General features: G+C 50.1%; 1 long non-coding RNA gene across 1 annotated transcript; it reads left to right on the top strand.

The window, feature by feature from the left end:
* The first annotated feature begins 3,321 nt into the window (after nt 1-3,321).
* Nucleotides 3,322-6,196, top strand: LOC106817900. Its single transcript, XR_001395118.1, has 2 exons — nt 3,322-3,424; nt 6,100-6,196. It is a non-coding gene; the product is annotated as an uncharacterized LOC106817900 (long non-coding RNA).
* The last annotated feature ends 2,738 nt before the right edge of the window (nt 6,197-8,934 follow it).

The raw sequence follows: 8,934 nt of genomic DNA, 5'->3' as shown, positions 1-8,934 counted from the left end.
GTGTGTGGTGTGTGTGTTGCGTGGTGTGTGTGGTGCTGTTGTGTGTGTGTCGCATGTCTGTGTGTGGCGCGTGCGGCAGCGCGTGTGTGTCTGTGTGGGGTGTGTGGTGGTGTGTGTTGTGTGTGTGTGTGGTGTGTGTTTGTGTGCGTTGGCGCTGCGCGTAGTTGGTGCTGTGTGCGGGTGTGTGTGTGTGTGGTGTGTGTGTGCGCGGGCTTGTGTCTGCTGGGCTGTGCGTCGTGCCGCGCGCCGCTGTCGGTGTCTGTGTTGCGGCCGGGTGGTGTGTGCTGTGTGTGTGGTGTGTGCTGTGTGTGTGATGTCATGCTGGTTGCTCGGCGCGTGCGCGCGCGTGTGTGTCTTGGTGCTGCGGGTCGTGTGTGTCTGTCCGCTGTGCGCGTTGCGCGCGCCGCTGTGTGTCTGTGTGCGGGGGTGGGCTGGATGTGTGTGTGTGTGTGTGTGTCTGTGTGTGCGCGTGCGCGCGCGTGTGTGTCTGTGTGCGGGTGTGTGTGTGTGTGTGTGATTGTGTCTGTGTGCGGGTTTTGTGTGTCTGTGTGTGCGGGATTGTGTGTTGGGTCTGTGCTGTGGTCTGTGTGCCGGAGTGTGTGTGTGTCTGTGTGTGTCTGTGTTGCGGGTGTGTGTGTGTCTGGTGTGGCGGTGTCTGTGTGCGGCTGTGTTGTCTGCTGTTGTAGCAGGGGGACTGTGTCTAGGTCGTTGTGCGCATGCGCGTGCGTGTGGCGATATGGGTGGTCTGTGTGCGGGGCTGTGTGTAGTCTCGTGTGTGTTCTGTTTGTGCGGGTGTGTGTGTCTGTGTGTGTGGGTGTGTGTGTGTGTCTGTGGTGTGTCTGTGTGTGTCTGTGCTGCGTGTGTATTGTGTCTGTTGTGTGCGGGGTTGTGTGCGGGTCTGTGTGTGTCTGTTGTGTCTGTGTGCGGGCTGTGTGTGTTCTTGTGTGTGCGCACGTGCGCGGCGCGTGCGCGTGTCTGTGTGCGTCGTGTGTGTGTGTAGTGCGTCTGTGTGTGGCCGCGCGCCTGTGTGGGCTCTGTGTCGGGTGCATGTGTCTGCCTGTGTTTGCGGGGTGTGCCGGTGTCTTGTGTGTCTGTGGTGTGCGTTGTGTGTGTCTGTCGTGTGCGGGTGTGTGTCGGTGGTGTGGTGTGTTGTGTGTGTGTTGTGTGTGTCTGGTGTTGTGTCTGGTAGTGCGGGTGTGTCTGTCTGTGTGTGCAGGGTGTGTGCTGTGGTGTCTGTGTATGTCTGGGTGCGCGCGTTGTGTGTGTCTGTGTGTGCGGGTGCGCATATTCATGCACGTGTGCACGCGCATGTGTGTGGGCGACGTTAGCCCATCGTATCTAGATACCTTGTGGGCAGCGCGATGATGTCACTTGTGTCGCGTTAATCGGCGCATGCGCGGTAGGCGGTGGCGAGGGGTGGAGCCTACGTTACCCATTGCCCACGTAGCTCGTCGCGCGCGCTTGTTTGCGACACAACAGATGCTGACTGCAGTCAGGCAAGCAGCAAGCACGCGTGCAAGCGCCGGCAGCCGACATGCACGCGCCGACAGAGACCGGATAGAGAACGGCGAAAAACATTACGAACAACGAAAGAAGAATGCCGTTTATGCAAGAAGAATACGCCGACTATAATACATATAACATACGTGAACATACAGCGAAAATAATGAAATGCTAGAGAAATGCCTCTAAAGCACACCGAAAATGAGATAACGAATGACATGAACAGATAAGGAACATCGCGAACACTCAGAGAGAACAATACCCAACATCCAGAAAACACCACAAACAGTTTGATAACGCGGCGAAGCGCCAGAGAACGACACGAACAACTCGAGGGAACGTCGCACGAACATCTAGACAACGCATGCGAGAACACACGATGAAGATCGCTCGACGACGTCGACGGTTCCTTGGTGTGTTCATCACCAGCGTGCTCCTGGTGTCGTCGACGAGCTCGGCGGCACCGACAAGGAAGAAGGCCAAGGACCTGAACGTTCTCGGCATGTTCCCATTCACGGGCACGTGGCACGGCGGCCGGGCGTTCATGAAGGCCGCGGTGATGGCGCTGGAGCAGGTGAACGCACGCGAAGATCTCCTGCCTGAACACACGATCAACCTTATCTACAACGACTCCAAGGTAGAGCTGTTTTGTTGTTTACGTCATGCTACTGTCTACGTCATACGTTGTTTACTTCTTAATGTTATTTATCGTGTTGTGTACGTCGCGTCTATTTATTCGTGTTATTTACATAACGTTGCTTGCCTACTCTTGTTTACAGTTGTTTGCGCCTCTTATTGTTTAACTTCTTCTGGCATTAAGCCGATGTTGTCCAGCACGTGCCTTCCGTTGTTCACCTTGTGTTGTTCATCCTGTGTTGTTGATCTCTCATTGTTTATCCTGTGTTGTTTATCTCTCATTGTTCATCCTGTGTTGTTCATCTCTCGTTGTTCATTTTATGTTGTTTATCTCTCATTGTTCATCCTGTGTTGTTCATCTCTCATTGTTTATCCTGTGTTGTTGATCTCTCATTGTTTATCCTGTGTTGTTCATCTCTCATTGGTTACGTTACGTTATTCCGACCACGTGGCTCACATTGTATTGCCCCTCTCTCATTGTTCATCATGTGTTGTTCATCTCTCGTTGTTCATCCTGTGTTGTTTATCTCTCGTTGTTCTTCTTGTGTTGCTCGTTTTTTCTTGTTCATCCGGTGTTGTTCGTCTCTCGTTGTTCGCTTTGTGGTGTTCATCTCTCCTTGCTCATCCACTGGCGTTCCCCTCTAGTTTTCTCGAATTTGCGTTGTTTGCCTTTTTCGCTGCTCATCTCTCGTCGTTGTTGTTGTTCTGAATGTAGAATGAAGTCCACGCGTGCGTTCCTGCTACTGCTGGCCTTCGTCGGGTCGTGCCAAGCGGAAGGATACCAGAACCAGCGTCAGACAGTTCAAGTGCAGACAGTGCAGACGAGTCCTGGCGGCTACGGCGGCGGCGGCGGTGGCAGCATCGTCAGGCAGGCCGGTAGCTACGGCGGAAGCAGCGGTGGCGCCAGCGGCGGCGGTATCTTCGTCAGCAGCGGCGGCGGCGGCGGCGGCGGCGGTGGCAGCTACGGCGGAAGCACCGGTGGCGCCATCGGCGGCGGTATCTTCGTCAGCAGCGGCGGCGGCGGCGGCTTCGGGGGAGGAAGCCACGGCGGGGGAGGCTCCGGAGGAGGGTACGGCCAACGGCAGCGGGCGACCGGAGCCCCGGAGTTCTTCACGACGACAAGATACGGACCAATCGCCAGCGGTGGACTGAGAGGCAGCGGAGACAGGAGCAGCAACTTGAGCTTCAAGCGGACCGGTACGTCGACCGGCTCTCTCTTCAGCCGCGACAATGCCGACGCGACGGAGACGGCGAAGAAGACGCGAGGATACGAGTACAGATACAGGTATGATAAGATACATGTAAGATAGGATACATGTAAGATAGGATTCAGTTATGATATGCCATTAAGAACGGCGAGTAACGAGGCCGGAGCGCACGCGAGGTGCGGAGAACACACGGGAGCCGAACATAGTCGAATTACACACGAGGAAATAGGTTGCAATGATTGGGCTAAGAGGGAGGTGTCCACAATAATGGTTCTTTTTTTTGAATCGTGGAAGGTGCAGATGAAGAAGCCCGAGAGCGTGTGTGCCATTTCTCGGCTAGTAATCCATTGCGATAAAAGCTCCGGGAGATATCAGAGAGAAAACCTTATTGCGTTTGATCATTTAGAGCGTGCGTGCGTTTATCAATATATGGGCGTACGTGCGTGCGTGCGTGAGTGTATTCATATGACCTAACCATCTATCCATCCATTCCATCCATCCATCCATCCATACCATCCATCCATCCCCGCCATCCATCCATCCATCTTAATCCATCCATACCTCCATTCCATCCATCATCCATCCATTCATCCACCATCCAATCCATCTTATCATCCATACCATCACTCCATCCTCCATCCATCCATCCATACCATCCATCCATCCATCCATCGCATCCATTCAATCCATTCATGCCATCCATCATCCATTCATCCATCCATCCATGCATCATCCATCCATCCATGCTATCGCATCCATCCACCCATCCATCCATTCCATGACTATCCATCCATCCATGACCCTCCATCCATTCATCCATTCATCATACCATCTATCCATCCATACCATTCATCATCCTCCATACCATACTATCCATCATCCCCCCACCCAGTCCCATCCATCCATCCATCTATCCGATCCATCCACACATCCATCCATACGCATCCATACCATCCATGCCCATCACTCATCCATCATCCACCCATCCATACCATCCCATCCATCCATCCATCCATCCATCCATACCACCATGCCATCCTCCCATCCATCCATCCATCCATCCATACCATCCCATCCCATCCATCCATCCATGCATACTATCCCATCCATGCATCACATCGCATATATCCACCCTTCATTCCACCCATCCATCATCCATCCATCAGTCCCATTCCCATCCATCTAATCCATGCCATCCATCCATCCATCCACATCCATCCATCCATCCAGTCCATCCATCCAATCCATCATCCATCCATCCATCCATCCATCTCCATCGCACCATCCATCCATAGCTCATCCATCCATCCATCCATCCATCCACCATCCATCTATCCATCACATCCATCCATCCATGCCATCCATCCATCTGCATCATCCATCCAATCATCCATGCTATCCATCCATCCATGCATCCATCCATTCATGCACATCCCATTCATCCACCCATCACCATCATACTCTCTATCCTACTACCATTCCATCCATCCCATCCATCCATCCATCCATCCATCCATCCATGCCATCATCCATCCATCCATCATCAATCCTCCATCTAATCCATCCATCCACGCATCCATGCCATCCACCTCATCCCATCATGCCATCCATCCTCACTCCATCTCATCCACATCCATCCCCATATCCATCCATCCATCCATCATCGCATTCCATGCGCATCCATCCAATCCATCCATGCATCCATCCATTCATCCACCCATTCAGCCATCATCCATCTAATCATTCCATCGCTATCCATCCATCCATCCATCCATCCATCCCATCATCATCCATCCATCCATCCATCCATCCATCCATCCCATCCATCCCTCCATCCATCCATGCCATCCATCCATTCCATCCATCCATACCACCATCCATCCATCCATCCAATCCATCATCCATCCATCCTCCATCATTCCATTATCCATCCATCCTCCATTCCATCCATCCATATCCATCCATCCATCCATGCATCCATCCATCCATGCATCCATCCATTCTATCCATCCATCCCGCCATCTATCCCTTCATACCACACAATCCATCCATCCATACCATCGCATCCATCCATCCATCTTCATTACCATCATCCCGCACCCATCCATTCTATGATCCATACCTCCATCCAGCCATCCATCCATGCCATCATGATCCATCATCCATCCATCCATCCTCCATCACACATCCATCATCATCCATCCATCCATCCATCCATCCATTCCATCCATTCATCCATCCCCCATTCCATCCCATCCATCAGTCCATCCTCCATCCATCCATCTACCATACATCCATCCATCATCGTCCACCTACCCTACCTTCTGTGGTATCCATCTACCATACATCCATCCATCATCGTCCATCCATCCAATCCACACCATCACACCATCCATCCACTATCCATTCCATCCACACCATCCATCCATCCATCCATTCTAAGCATCCATCTATCCATCCATCCATCCAATCATCGTATCCATCTATCCATCCAACCCATCACATCCACCATCATATACCATCTAAATTCATGCCATTCCAACCAACCATCCATCCATCCATCTATCTATTCCATTCATACTCACAGTCATTGGCGTGTATGTATGTTTCGTGTGTGTGTGTGTGTGTGTGTGTGTGTGTGTGTGTGTGTGTGCGTGTGTGCGCGCGTTCGCGCGCGAGTGCGTGCGTGCGTGTCCGCTCGCTTGCGTTTGTGCGTGCGTACATGAGTTTACCCTTATTCTTCATATTGCAGAGAGGGACATGAGTACACTCAGCCGAAGACCCTGTACAACTACGACATCGAGCAACCAGTCTGGGGATTCGCTGACGTCAATAACGTCTACACCGGATCTAGCGGCAACAGCGGAAGCGGCGGCAGTTTTGGCGGTGGCAGCTTTGGCGGCGGCAGCATTGGCGGCGGCAGCTTTGGCGGTGGCGTCGTTGGTGGCGGCGGCTTTGGCGGTGGCGTCGTTGGTGGCGGCGGCTTTGGCGGTGGCGTCGTTGGTGGCGGCGGCTTTGGCGGTGGCGTCGTTGGTGGTGGCGTCATTGGCGGTGGCGTAGTTGGTGGTGGCGTCATTGGTGGTGGCGTCATTGGTGGTGGTGGCTTTGGCGGTGGCAGTAGCGGTGGTTATGGCAATAACAACAACAACAACAACAACAACCACGGGCAGTCCGGGGGTTACGGGAGATAAAGATTTACTACTTTGATTACTTTGACGATATGATGGTGATCGGAGACGTTTGACCACGTGATCCGCACCACGTCGTAAGCCGATTATCCGGATCCGGTTATTAAACACAGTAGATTCCCGTTGTTACGTAACATAGTTGATACACGCTGTTACGTAACCTAGTTGATACACGTTGTTACGTAACCTAGTTGATACACGTTGTTACGTAACCTAGTTGATACACGTTGTTACGTAACCTAGTTGATATACGTTGTTACGTAACCTAGTGGATATACTTCGTGATTTTTGTATTCTATAACTGATATATACGTTGCTACGTAGCCTCCTTTATAAACGTGGTTACGCATCGCGTAATTGATTTACGTGTGGTTTGGTACATGCTATAGTTGTTTACATTGTTAGGTAATTTAGTGCCGAGTAGCTTGTAATATCATCTGTATGAAGTTACTCGGTACGCCTTCTTGCGAATAATTGAGTTGACGAATGGCCTTAATATTGTCACAATTGCTTATACACCGTGTAAAACACCGTGTTATTGTCGTATATAGCATTCTATTTATACATTTATATATCAACCCAGTCTGTGATGTGCTCTATGTTTGAAATGATGTATTATAAACGATTGTTATACGAAATTGTGAAGTTTTGAGATTCTTTTATGTACGGCTACGCAATTTCTGATTTCGAATAGCATCGCGGAAGATGCTGCAGCCTACGGCACCCGCTGCACACAAATGACAGCTATTCTGAGTAGTCGTAGTCCGTCACGAATTGCTTGCGTGTAATAATTGCAAGTAATTACGTGGTGTTGCCCAGCAGAGGCGAGTAATGCGAGATGCGCGCCTCACTCTTCCTCGTATTACGCTCAATGCAGCGCGAATGAGTGTGAATCAGGAGATCGTACCTGCTGCTTTATTAGGACTAGCGCTTGTTCGCCCTTAGGCATCTTTTCGTCCGTATCCGTCCATCGCGCGGTAGCTTGCAATGCGCGTCTGTGCGTATTAGTAAATAAGCAAACCGAATAGAGAGAGGTACGGCAAATATTTTTACATTTTGATATATAATATTCAATAATAATAATAATAATAATAACAATAATAATAATAATAATAATAATAATATATATATATATATATTAATATTATATATTATTATATTATAATAATAATAACCAGTGGTGGTTGGAGCTTGGCTCTATAAAGAATGGTTTTGAGAAGAACCTTAAGGAACTCCCTGGCCACCACACTGCCCAAGAAGTGCAGAAAATCGCACTACTGGGAACAGCACACATCCTGCGAATTGTGGATTGAATCCCTATGTCCCAGGTTGGGACACGGTCAACTCAGAAGCCACCGGCTAATGCCGTGATCCACTTTAGAAATAATAATAATAGTTACATATAGAGCATCGTGGGAATCGTGGGATGCCATGAGGCCGCCATGCGCCTCTAGTTGGCAGTGGTCGCCATATTGGACCTTCCGACTGTCAAAGAGGCCTGTTCAAGTCGTACGCGGGAGAGGCATGCGGGGAATGCCCAGATTTTGTCCCGAAACCATGAGAGCCAGGCGCCCGGTGTCAGAAACAACATTAAACTTTAGTCTTAACTTTTATCTCGTAAGCTGCTAAGGGAAACATGGTAAAGTCTCGAGTTTCTCATATACGCAGTGTATAGAAGTCCGGTATACGAAAAAATACTGATGTTAAGACTAATGTGTATGCGATGAGTCTTGTTTCCGACAAATGCATGGCTTCCTGGCCCTAAACCACACATACAAACCTTCTAAATGCGAGCTCAGCGGGGCGCAAGCGCATCTTCTTACAAAACAAATGAAAGATGAGCGAGTATGTGAGGGATTCTCCAAATGAAACAATCATATAATCGTAATGAAACAATCGTATCATCGTAATGGTTGTTTCACATTTGGCAGACGGACATAGAGATCAGGTATCCTGACTACAGTCGCCAACACCGCGCATAGCATCGTATGCCTGATGCCTTTTGTTGAGTCGTTGTCCAAGACTGGCATACATTGCCCCGAGGCCCGTGATTGAACAACCACGGTATAATGTATACAAGCAGGAGGCTTTGAGTGGAAGTACGCGAGTCGAAGAGAAATGAAGCATGCTGGAGGCAGCAGAAATGCGAACGGCGTCGTCTATCTTATGCCAGCGTTATTGCGTTCGGGTGATTCGAAATGTTTTATTGTAATAGTTGCGATCTGCCGTGTGATTGTTTGTGATTGCTTTATTTTGAGCCGAAGACATTAATAGAAGATTAAGTGTAGTCTTCTGCGGTCGTATTTACGGAAGCCCTATGTCCACGGCAGCCTGCTGTGTGTGTATGTGTGTGTGTGTGTGTGTGTGTGTGTGTGTGTGTGTGTGTGTGTGTGTGTGTG

The sequence above is a fragment of the Priapulus caudatus genome, unplaced genomic scaffold (genome assembly GCF_000485595.1).
Source record: "Priapulus caudatus unplaced genomic scaffold, Priapulus_caudatus-5.0.1 Scaffold1918, whole genome shotgun sequence".
NCBI lineage: Eukaryota > Metazoa > Priapulida > Priapulimorpha > Priapulimorphida > Priapulidae > Priapulus > Priapulus caudatus.
The sequence above is the reverse complement of the archived record's forward strand: the minus strand, read 5'-3'. Positions and strand labels throughout refer to the sequence as shown.